Here is a 12251-nt window from a genome sequence, read left to right on the forward strand (position 1 = left end):
TGCTCTTGTCCTCATTGGAGCAGAGTCCTAGTACCACACTCCATTTGTCTGCAAGCGTTGGCAGATCATCCTCCTATCCCAAAGCAAAGGCTCTCTAATTAATGGTGTCACGTGGCCCCAGAGGGGTAGGAGATATATGTGAGCCCCAACCAAAGCCGATTGGGGCTTCCTTGCAGCCCAAGGCATAAAGGCAATAAGACATCATTATGTTTTTGTTTTAATGTTCTATTGTGTTTCATTTCTAAGAAAAATATTAGATGTGTTAATTAGGAATAAGAAATTTTAGCAGCGGAGTGTCTGAGTGATAGAAAAATTCTTTTGTTTTCCTGTTCTAAACCAATCTTCAAATGATTCTTTTATAGATGAAGAGAAATAATTAGGACTTGATGGATGGATGAATTAATGAACGATAAGGCTTTATTGAGTATTTACTCTGTGCCAGGCAATGTGCAAAGTACTGACATAGATAGGCAAGCAAGCAAGACAACTTCTGCCCTTATGTTTTAATGGGGGAAGAAAACCCCTGAAGGGGAAGTGGAAGCAGGGAGAGGACAGGAGACACAGATACTGTGTCTTGGTTTGAAAATGACTGGGAAGTGACAGGGAGTCCTCATTTGGGGTGAAAGCTCACCTTCTGGGGCCCAGCATCTCCAGGGCAGAGTTGAAGGTTGTGGTGGGAGGAGCATGGGGAAGATGAAGAAGATGGAGGAAATGCAGACATCGTGGTTTGGAAGAACATTAAGACTGGAGAGAAAATAAGATGATAGACTCTTGGAGCCTGATGGGACTTGGACAACTCTTAAGGTTCAATTATTCTATGTTCTAAAAGTCTTTGTGGAGTATTAGTAGAGTCACTGAACCTTACAGGAGGAAGGACTCTTAGGATACAGAACATTGGAGGTGGGAGGGACCTTAGAACCCAGAATGTTAAAGCTGGGAGGATCCTTAGAACACAGAATGTCAGATCTGAGCGGGACCTTAGAACACAGGATGTCAGATCAGGAAAGACCTTAGGACATAGAATGTCGGAACTGAGAAGGGCCTTTAGAACACAGAATATCAGAGCTGGATGGGACCTTAGAACAAAGAATGTCAGAACTAGGAGGGCCCTTAGAACATGGAATGTCAGGGCTAGAAGGTCCTTAGGATACAATATCAGGACTTGAACTGAGCTTAGAGCCCAGCTTGTCAGAATGGGAGAACACCCAGAACATAGACTGCCAGAACTCTAAAGCACCTTAGAGAGTGTCCAGTCCAAGTTTGACATTTTACAAAGAGGGGAAGTGACTTGCTGGTATGTTTTGCAAGAACTTTGATAAGTAAAGGAACTCAAAAAAAAAACAGGTTAAAAAAATAAAGGAAGTTGCAGTGATTCCAAATAAGATAAATCTTTGCTAATTCTCAGTTGGACATTTTAGACTTGTGTTTTCACGATGGAATTTTTGTAGTGCTGATAAAGCAAGATCAATTTACAATGTCACACATCAAGCGGAATGAAGGGTGCATTGTTCAAGCTCCCGGCCCGAGCTGCCACAGGAGGGTGGGGGACGTACCAGCCTGTGCTTCTGGGGTCTGGAGGCAAAAGATGCCAAATTTGGAGAAGAGGCACCGACGGCTGTTAGCAGCCCTGGAGGAGGGTTGCCAGGATGGCGAGGGGTAGGGAAACCACCATCGCAAAAAGAACATTCGGTGCCATCGAGGCTGAATGAAAGTTACAAGGTCAATTTCGGTTCATTCTAAGGAGAAGCTTCCAGACGACTGGAGCTGTCCATGGTTGTTGGGCAATGCAACAGGCTGCCTCATGTGGTAGTGAGCTCCCTGTCCCTTAAAGTCTTCAAGTAGAAAGCTAGACCTAAAACACTTGTTATAGAAGAGATTCCAGGAATGGTCAAGGTTGGATGTGATGACCTGTAAGCCCTTTCTAACTTAGAGATTCTGTTTTTTAATACTCTATATTTAAACACTCTCTTTAAATCTAAGGTGTGTTAAAAAGAGCACTAGATTTGGCGTCAGAATATATGTGTCCAAATATCGATGGTCCATGTGACCTTGGGCGAGTCACATAAGTTGTATGGGCCTCAGTTTCCTCATCTAGGAATTCAGAGGCCTGAGCTAGGGATTCTCCAAGATCTCTTCTGATTTGGACATCCGATGATTCTGTTCAACGAGGGGGTTCCTTCTCCCTGAGGGATGGGTACCAAATGACCTCTCCTCCCTGGCTTGTTGTTCTACCCCACCCACATTCCTCACTCTCCTCTGGGCCTCTGACACCGTCCTTTTCCTGTTGCCCCTGCTCCTTGAGCATCTGAAGAGTACAGTCATCAGGGAGTGTTTGTGCCGCTGCCATCTTGAGTTACTGTCCATGAGAATGATGAATGGGGTCAGGGTGGGCAAGTGGACATCTTTCAAACTTGTGTATTTGTAAAGGCAACAGAATCCATGTGCCCGTGGGACCTTAGGCCAGTCACATACCTACCTGGGACTCAGTTTCCTCATCTGTAAAATGAACTAGGCGCTGGCAGGAGCCCCTTCCAGCTCTAGAGCCTGTGACTAATTGGCTTCTCTTGGATTCTCACTCCTACTCACTTAACACTTCTCTACTTCTTGGTAATTATAACAACAGAAATCTTTTTTTTTTTAGGCCCGTAGCTACTTAAGTCCTAAAGAGCTGGTTGAAGGAACTGGAGATATTTATCCTGGAGAAGAGAAAATTCAAGAGAGACACGATAGCTAAGGTGGTGCAGTGGATAGAAAGCCAGGTCCAGGGTCAGGAAGACCTGAGTTCAAATCTAGCTTCAGACACTTACTAGCTGTGTGACCCTGTCACTTCACCCTGTTTGCCTCAGTTTCCTCATCTGCAAAATGAACTAGAGAAAGAAATGGCAAACCACTCCAGTATCTTTGCCAAGAAAACCCCAAATGGGGTTATGAAGAGTTGGATACAACTAAAACATGACTCAGCTGGACAGTGGAAAGCATGACAGTTCGGGAGCTAGAAGGGCTTGGGTTCAAATCTCACTTTGGAGGTTTTCTACCTGAATGACCTCAGGCAAGTCTCTAGACTGGGTGGCCTCTAAGGCTCCTTCCAACTCTAAATCTCTGAGCCAGTGGTGGGAGGAAGATGAGACTTACTCTGTTTGGCTCCAGGGCATAGAACCAGGCACCATGTAAGCTAGTGGAATGCAGTATCCAACTAGAAAATGTGAAGAGGCAAAATTTGAACCCAGATCTTTCTTAGGCCCAGCCCAGCAATCTTGTCTTCTACACTAACCTGCCTCCTCTTCCCCAAATGAATCCCTAGGATTGGATGGGCCTAGAATGGAGGCCCTACAGAAGGCTCCATACCACCTTAGGTGAGTCATTCCCAGAAGGCCCTGCTGCTGCTGGCAATGGCTGGGAGAATCAGTTCTTTAATTATTACTTAGAAGGTTTCTCCTGTGAAAATGCCCCCAGTGTCGGGAGTTTTATCAGAAATGGCCTCTAAGACAGAGGAACACAAGGAACAGTGTTGACAGCCAATAAATCACTGGCTACTGATGTAATCCGCTTAATTATTTGATTTCATCAGAAGTTGGCTTAATTATTTTCTCTCTCTTGACCTCTTCATGTCTCTAAATCTCTTCTGGAGTCCAACTATGCCATTTAACAGCTACCCACAGAGAACCTTTTCAATATAAAAAAATATTCGGCTGGGGGAGGGGGTGGGGGAGAAAGCAGACAGTCTGATTACCTCATGCTCTTTCTCAGAAACCCTCAATGGCTCCCAAGTAAAATCTACCTGCTCTTCCTCAGCCTGACTGTCCATCAGAAGCCTGTGGCCCATGCCTGCAATGCCCCCCTCTGCCTCTTAGAATTCCTGGCTTCCTTCAAGATGCAGCTGAAATCCTACCTTCTGCACCAAGCCTTTTCTGTCCATGCCCCCCACCCCCCACTCCTGTCAGCAGTTAGTGTCTTCCCTTCCAAGATTACCTTCTGTTTTTTAGGCAAACAGAGCTAAGTGACTTGCCCAGGGTCACACAGCTAGTAAGCGTCTAAGGCCACAATTGGACTCAGGTTGTCCTGACTCCAGGGCCAGTGCTCTATCCACTACACCACCCAGCTGTCCCCCAAGATCACCTTCCATGTACTCTGTATGTACCTCGTGTGTACTGTCTGCAGTGTCTCCTTCGAATGTGGGCCCCTGTACCGGTGCTCAACACAGAGTGTTTGCTGAATGATTGTCTGTATTGTTCTATACTCCAGAGTAAGCAGGCTTCCTCACTGTCCCAGGATTAGAGGCCATTTTCAGCCCCGTGCTTTTATCCAAACCATTCCTAATGGTCTCTTCCCAGGACCTGCACGGTGCCAATCTGCCCATGCATTTGCTTGGTCATTTGTCCTCCATTCTGGAAGAGGACCAGAATGACATCACTGGGTTGGGGTCAGGGTACAGTGTGTCTGACTGTGGCTGATCAAACCAACATGAGGTTGGAATGCTCTACCACACACAGGTCCGGAAAGGCTCATGCTTTTGGGAAGTCTTCTCTTCACGCCTCCACACCCCATAGCTTGGAATTTCTCTCTTCTTTAGTTGATCTCATTAAACTTTGGATGCCTTTTAACCTCAATAACCTTATCCGATTTAGAGACGACTCAGTGACACGATTATAGACTGTTGGACCTGGAGTTGAGAAGACCCGACTTCAAATTCAGCGTTAGACACTTAAAAGCTGTGTGTCTTGTTAAAGGTTGGGGGCTTAAAGGTTAAGTGTTGGGTAAACTTGGCATCAGGAAGGCCTGAGTCTGAATCTTGCCTCACTTCCTGGCTCCATGACTCTGGGTAAGTCACTTAACCTCTCTCTCTGCCTCAGTTTCCTCCTCTGTAAAATGGGGTTAATGATAGCACCTACCTCACGGTTATTGTGAGGATAAAATGATTTGTAAAGCGCTTTACAAACCCCAAAGCGCTGTATATATGCTATGTATTATTATTTCTATTATGGTTATCTGTGTACATATCTGGCCTCCCTCTGCAATATTGGGTCTCTGCTCTCAAGAAACTTCATCTTATTCTGTAAGGTCACAGATTTTTGTCTTTCTCTCTACTCCTAGTACCTAAGTATTAAGTTTTCAAATGAAGTACTAGGTACTAGGTACTAGGTACTAGGTACAGTTCTAGGTACTGGGATTCAAGCTCAGGCCTTCCTGATGCCAGGTTTATCCAACACTGAACCTTTAAGCTCCCAACCTTTGGCAAGACACACAGTGCTTTCCATACAAGGAGCACTAAATGAAGGTTTATTGAATGAATGAACCAATCATATAATCACAGACCCAGAGTCAGAAGGGACCTCAGAGCCTTCTCCTCTAAGATTACCCCCCTCCAATTACTCCGTATGCATCTTGTAGGTATCTGGTTCTTTACACATTGACCCCTGCCCACCCACTAGAATGCAAACTTCTTGAGGGCAGCTACTATTTTTGCTTTCCTTCATACCCCTATTGCTTAGTCTGGCACATTTGTTGTTCAGTCATTTGGGGTTTTCTTGGCAGAGATCCTAGAGTGGTTTGCCGTTTCCTTCTCCAGCTCATTTTACAGATGTGGAAACTGAGGCCAGCAGGATTAAGTGACTCACCCAGGGTCATCCAGCTTGTAAGTGTCTGAGGCTGGATTCAAACTCAGGAAGATGAGTCTTCCTGACTCCAGGCCCCAAGCTCTGTGCACTATAGTGCCACTTAGTTATTCTGGTGCACAGTAGGTACTTAATATATACTGATTGATTGTAGAGGCTGTTTAGTCCAACCTCCTCCTTAATAAGTATCCCTTCTCCAGCTGCCCTCACAAGTGGTCATCTAGACTTTGCTTATCATCCAAAGATGGACAACTCACTGCCTCCCTGAAATAGTCTATTCCATTTTGAGACAGCTCTAATCATCTGGAAGTTTTCCTTATGTTGGATTAAAATCTTCCTCCTTGTAAAGTTCACCTACTGCTCTCATGCTCTTTGGGGCCAAGAAAAACAAGGTTAATCCCCTTTTTCCCCTGACTGCCCTTTTCAAATACTTTAATACTCTGATCCTAGAGGGAGGGAAGGAGAGAGAGAGAGAGAGAGAGAGAGAGAGAGAGAGAGAGAGAGAGCTGGAAGGGACCTCAGAGGCTATCTTGTACACAAGACACACAGGTTGAACCAGATTAAAGTATAATTGGGAAATATCTAACAAAATAAATAAAAATACAAGAAGGCATAGATAACATTACATTTTAAAGCTAAGTCAATATACAGCCCTTAGGAAACTTTAAGTAGGGAATCCGTGACCCCCTGCTTCTATTTGGATTTTTGGTCTATCTATTCCAACAGCTCATTTCACAGGTGAAAAAACCGAGGCCCCCAAGAAGGGAGGGGATTTGCCAGTGATCACACAGTGAGTAAATGTCAGAGGTGGGATTTGAACCTAGGCCTTCTGAGTTCGAGTCATCTCTTCTCCAGGCTAAATGCCCCCACTGGTCCCTCTGGTTGCCCTCATCTAGACACTCTCTTGTCAGTGTCCTGCCTACAGTATGGTACCCAGAACTGGACGTGGCTTTTCAGAGATGACCAAAGGCACGTATTACACTTTTATGAGTCAGACCCTAAAATTGCATTGACTTAACTGCCATATCACACCGTTGTCTCTGTGACCTTATAGACACTAAAACCCCTGGGTTTTTTCCCCTGGGGATTGTTTTCTGGCCATGCTCCCCCTACCCAATACTTGTACAGTAGAGGCAGCGAACTGTTGGGCCAGAATGTTGTATACGTGGCCATATGTGCTCATAGTATTCGATGTTTTTTGCTTCATTCGACCGATCAACAAGCATTTATTAAACACCTATCATGTGCCAGGCACTGTGCTAGGCACTGGGCATACAAAGACAAAAGCAAACCAATCCCTACCCTCTATGAACTTGCATTCTAGTGGAGGGAGAGACCGCACATAAAGAACTTTGTTGTGGTTCAGCTGTTTCAGTTGTGTCCAACCCTCCCTGACCCCATTTGGGCTTTTCTTGGCGTAGATACTGGAATGGTTTGTCATTTTCTCCTCCAGCTCATTTTACAAATGAGGAAACTGAGGCAAACAAGGTTAAGTGATTTGTCTAGAGTCACACTGCAAGTAAGCGTCTGAGGCCGGATTTGAACTCAGGTCTTCCTGATTCTAGGCACCACCAATCTGCCTTAATAAAGAACTAGGTGCCTACAAGAAACATATCAGGAGAAATAACACCTACATGTACATATTCAAAATCTATACAATATAGGCAGGGGAATACTTGAAACAGCTCCAACTAGAGAGCCAATTGTTAAATTTTCCACTGTGAGTGTTCACACCTTGGAAATTTATAAATGCTACAAATCAGGTTTTGGTTTATTGTATTTTTGATTGTCTAGGCTTAAGAAATCAATGGAAAAAATGTTAATATAGTTTAACTGTAAAAGTCTGTCAAATGGTCTTGATGTTTTTTCCCCCCTGGAGAGCCAGTTATTAAACATTTCCCAGCACACCCCTGACTATAGGTACAAAGTAATTGAGGTAGGGATAACTAGAAGGGATCAGTAACAGCCTCCTGTAGAAGGCATTGCTTGAACTGAGTCTGGAAGGAAATTAGGGTTTCTAAGAGGTGGAGATGAGGAGGAAGGGCATTCCAGGCATGGGGCACAGCCAATACAAAAGCATGGAAATGAGAGATGGGGGTGTCACATTTGAGGGTCAATGTGATGGCCAGTATGTCGGGACACTAGCAAGACATGCCAAATATATGCATAGTTGGTGGGATCCTTTATTAGAGCTTGGGCCAGTGAGGATGGTTGCTGGCCATCAATCCACTTTTGTCCATACAGGTCCCCCAATGAGGTTATCATTTCTGGAAGTCACATTCTTCCTGACATTCCCTGTTTGGTCATCGCATATATATTTCCCTGTCTGAGCCCACTAACACCAGAAGAACTACATCTGTGAACGAAGATGGCATTTTTTTACTCTACCCACTTCAAATCTTCATCAACATTATTAGAGAAAACAGGTACAGCTGTTCCATTGGAAACAGTTTTCGAGGCTCTAGATTTAATCCCCCTCCAGCTCTGTTTTCAGACACCACCGCAGAATTCTTCAGCTCTCTCAGCTGAATCATTGAGGAAGGGCGTATATAAATGCCTGTCTTTGATTATCTGCTGATGGTCTCCATAAAAATGTCATTACCGTTAGAGGGAAAAGGCATCAACCAGAAGTATCATCAACCCAGATTTCCAGCCAAGCACACTCACATTGTGCTAATCTCAACTCTTTAGCTGTCCATAGTGTAAATACTAGGGAGCCGATGTGTCGTGGGAGAGAGCTTGCCAGCCTCCATGCCAGGAAGACCTCAGCATCCAGCACTTAGCACAGTGCCTGGCACATGCGGTTGTTGTTCAGTCGTTTTAATTATGTCCGACTCTTCGTGACCCCATCTGGGGTTTTCTTGGCAAAGATACTGGAGTGGTTTGCCCTTTCCTTCTCCAGCTTATTTTATTAATAAGGAAACTGAGGCAAACAGGGTGAAGTGACTTGCCCAGGGTCACACAGCTAGGAAGTATCTGAAGCCAGGGATTTGAACTCAGGTCTTCCTGACTCCGGGCCTGACTCTCTGTCCCCTGTGCTTCCTGACACATAGTAGGTGCTTAACAATGTTTCTTGTTTGACTATGTTCAAGGCCCATCTCTAACACACGCTGACTGTGGGACTATGAACAAATCATTTAACCTCCCAATGCCCCAAACAAGTCTCTAAAACTTGAATTAGTTGCATAGAAGGTGTTGACCTGCATAAATCTCTCAGAGGACAGTTTTTTTTTTATCAGTGAAATCACTGGTCCTGTCTCTACCCCTATAATAAATCCTCGAGGAGCCTGGAGAGCCAAAATCAGAGTATTTGTGAAGTGTCTTGACTGTTTCTTGTTGTGAAGAAGGCTTCAGTTTGGAGGCTTGGGGACAAAGGAGGATGTTTCCAGGAACAACTGTGATATTAAAAAAATATTCTTAAACTGTATTGTCCCTCTCCTTCCCCCACAGAAAATAAAAACCCAAGCCAAAGACTTCAGCCACACTTTCTGGATAGAATCATTGGGAAAGATAATACTCTTGAATGTTTCCTAGGCTCAAGAGGCAGTGTGGCATTGTGTGAAAAGTGTTGGCTTTAGGGTCCAAGGACCTGAGTTCAGATCTCACCTCTTTCACTCAGGACCTGAGTGCCCTTGGCCAAAGGACTTCCCCTATGTAGTTCTCAGTTTCTATAAAATGATTGGATTGGGTGGTTTGGATTGAATGGCCCCTTAGGTCTCTTCTAGTTAATATTTAGAGCTATATGGGAATTTGGAGCCTGCCTAGTTTGACCTCCACTTTTTATAAAGGAGGAAGGTTAAGTGATTCGCTCTCAGGGATGGGGTTTGAATCCAGGGTCTAAGTCAATACAGCCAACACTTGAATTATCTGATTCAAAATCCAATGCCTTTCTACCGAATAGGAATGCTGTCCTTAAATTTGGTTAGGGGGAGCAGCACAATTCAAAGGAAGGGTGGCTGGATAAGATCTCTAAGCTGTGTGACAATCTAGGAGGAGTAGGATGAGAGAACGGGCCTCTGGCTGGTTTCCTCTTCCACAAAACCAGAAAGTTGGACTATGTGGTCTCTAGGTTCCTTCCAGTTCTAACGTTCTGTGTTCTTAGATCCCAGCCAGCTCTGAGGTTTTCTTTTGCTCTTTGTGTCTGCTTTATGGGCCTGTTTCTGCCTTTCTCCATCACCTCTGCCCCCATAATACATTTTAGAATGAGAAGGGCCCTTATATCTCATCTTACTGAATTTTTGGCTTATAAAGGGTCTTAGAGGATTTCACCCTTCCAGTGGCGAAACACTTACGTGTTTACAACAAATTATAAGGACTCTGGAAGAAAGACAAATAAGCCTCAGTTACCCTATTTATAAAATGTGGGGGTTGGACAGATGACCCTGTCTTTACTTTGCATATATTTTGCATGTACTGATGTGTATACGTTGCCTCCCCCGAAAGACTGTAACCTCCTCAGGGGCAGGGACTATCTCACTTTAATCTTTGTGTACCCAGTACGCAGATAAGATGGATCTACGCCCTCATCCATTAGGGAGCTGCCCCCAATGAAGATCATAGCCCATCTGTGCCTGCCCATCCCGGGCAGCTCTTGTCCAGATCATCCAGTAAATTGGCCGCTGGAGGAGGGCCCGATGTGCTAGAGGCCTTCTTTGCTTTCTGTTGACTTCCTGAGAGTACCAGGAAGCACTCTGGCTGTCCACCTGTCCACTCCTCATCTTCTCTATGTGGCCAGTCCATTGTCTCATCCTATCAAAGGCAGCTAGGTGGTGAAATAAAGAGAGCTCTGGGCCCTGGGGGGAGGGAGGGGAGGAAGACCCGAGTTCAAATTTGGCCTCAGATACTTACTAGGTGTATGACCCTGGGCAAGTCACTTAACCTCGGCCTGCTTCAGTTTCCTTAACTGTAAAGTGGGGATATTAATATAGAACCTACCTCTTTGAGTTGTTGTGAAAGTCAAATGAGATATTCATAAAGTGCTTAGCGCAATGCCTGGAACATAGTAGGTGCTTAATTAAATGCTTATTTCTCTCTCCTTCTCCCATCATAGATTTCCCCGATGATAAATTTTAATCCTATTCTTTGGAGTTCCTCATTGGTTCTATATTGTAGCCCATCAGATGTGAGAGCTCTGTGTGATTTTTTTTGGTTTCATTTTAATTTAATTTTTTTTCAATGAACAAAAAATATATTTTCTTTCCTCTCGCCTTCACCCACCCCCGATGAGAGTGTGTGGTGGGAGTGGAGGGGAACCCTTTTCAACACATATGTATGGTTGGTCTCTCAGAGGGTGGGAAACATGCTTCATCCTGATTGGTAATTTTTTTGATTAGTGTTCTTAGGTCCTTCAAAATTGTTTGTATTTACAATGTTAGTGTTGTATAAATTATTCTCCTGGTTCTGCTCACTTTATTCTGGATCAGTTTATACAAGTCTTAGGTTTCTCTGATGTTATTTCTTAGAGCACAATAGTATTCCATCACATTCATATAACATAATTTGTTTATCTGCTCCCCAGTTGATGGGCCTCCCCTTAGCTTCCTTTTTTTTGCCACAGCATACACACAGACACACATATACTGTTTCTACATATGGATTCCTTTCCTATTTCTTTAAATTCTTTGGGGGGGGGTAAACAACTTATTAATGGTTTTGTTGGGTAAATATAGGGTAAGCACAGTCTTGTAACTTTTGGGGTATATTTCCAAATTACTTTCCAGAATGGCTGGACCAGTTCACAACTCCACCAACAGTATGCTAATGTTCCTGTTTTCCCAAAAACTTTTCAATACTTGTCATTTTCCTTTTTTGTCAACTTTGCCAATTTGTTGGGTGTTAGGTGGAAGCTTAGAGTTGCTTTAATCTTAATTCCTCTAATTATTAGTGATTTTGGACTTTTTTTCCCATATAGCTATTGATAACTTGGATTTTTTCCTCTGCAAACTGCCTATTCGTATCTTTTGACCATTTATCAATTGGGGAATGGCTCTTATTCTTATAAACCTTAATCAGTTCTCTATATATCTTGGAAATGAGATCTTTGTCAGGGAAATTGGCTACAAAGAGTTTTTACCCACTTACCTGCTTCCCTTATAACTTTAGCTGCATTAGTTTTGTTTGTGCAAAAAGTTAAAATTTTGTGCAATCAAAATTGCCCATTTTATCGTCTTTATCCTTTGTTTGATCACGAGGTCTTAGATCTGAAAGGTTCTCTCTGTGTGACATTGATTCTTAATTCTTTGAAGATTGTTGAATTTCACATTTACTTGCCGTATAACACCATATAATTAATGGTAATTATAATAATGATAATAAGTATTACAAATGCTTGTTAATTGATTGCTCTCTAAGGTATTCCCTAGTTCTGACATCCTGTGATTCTATGAATCTCTCCCAGACACAAAGAAATGAATCTTCAGTAGTGAAATTACATATACCTTGACAGTCACTGGAGATGATCCTTTGGGGGCAGGAGGCCTATCTGAACGATACAGTTTCTGTGTAATGCTGACTCTAGATATTGGAGAGGGCCAAAGTAGGAGCAGTGAGCTGATGCTCCCAAGAAGACTTAGACTCCATGTAAGGAAGAACAACAATTAGACCTGTAGCAAAGGGGAAGGGGTGAGTTCCCTGTCACTA

The 12251-nt window shown here is 43.7% G+C and overlaps 1 protein-coding gene across 1 annotated transcript in view; it reads left to right on the plus strand.

Annotated features, from left to right (window-relative positions):
* The window catches only part of MAN1C1 (mannosidase alpha class 1C member 1), a 140247-nt gene that overhangs the window by 38048 nt on the left and 89948 nt on the right, over positions 1-12251 (plus strand). The window lies entirely within an intron of this gene.

Source organism: Trichosurus vulpecula, chromosome 2 (genome assembly GCF_011100635.1).
Source record: "Trichosurus vulpecula isolate mTriVul1 chromosome 2, mTriVul1.pri, whole genome shotgun sequence".
Taxonomy (NCBI): Eukaryota; Metazoa; Chordata; class Mammalia; order Diprotodontia; family Phalangeridae; genus Trichosurus; species Trichosurus vulpecula.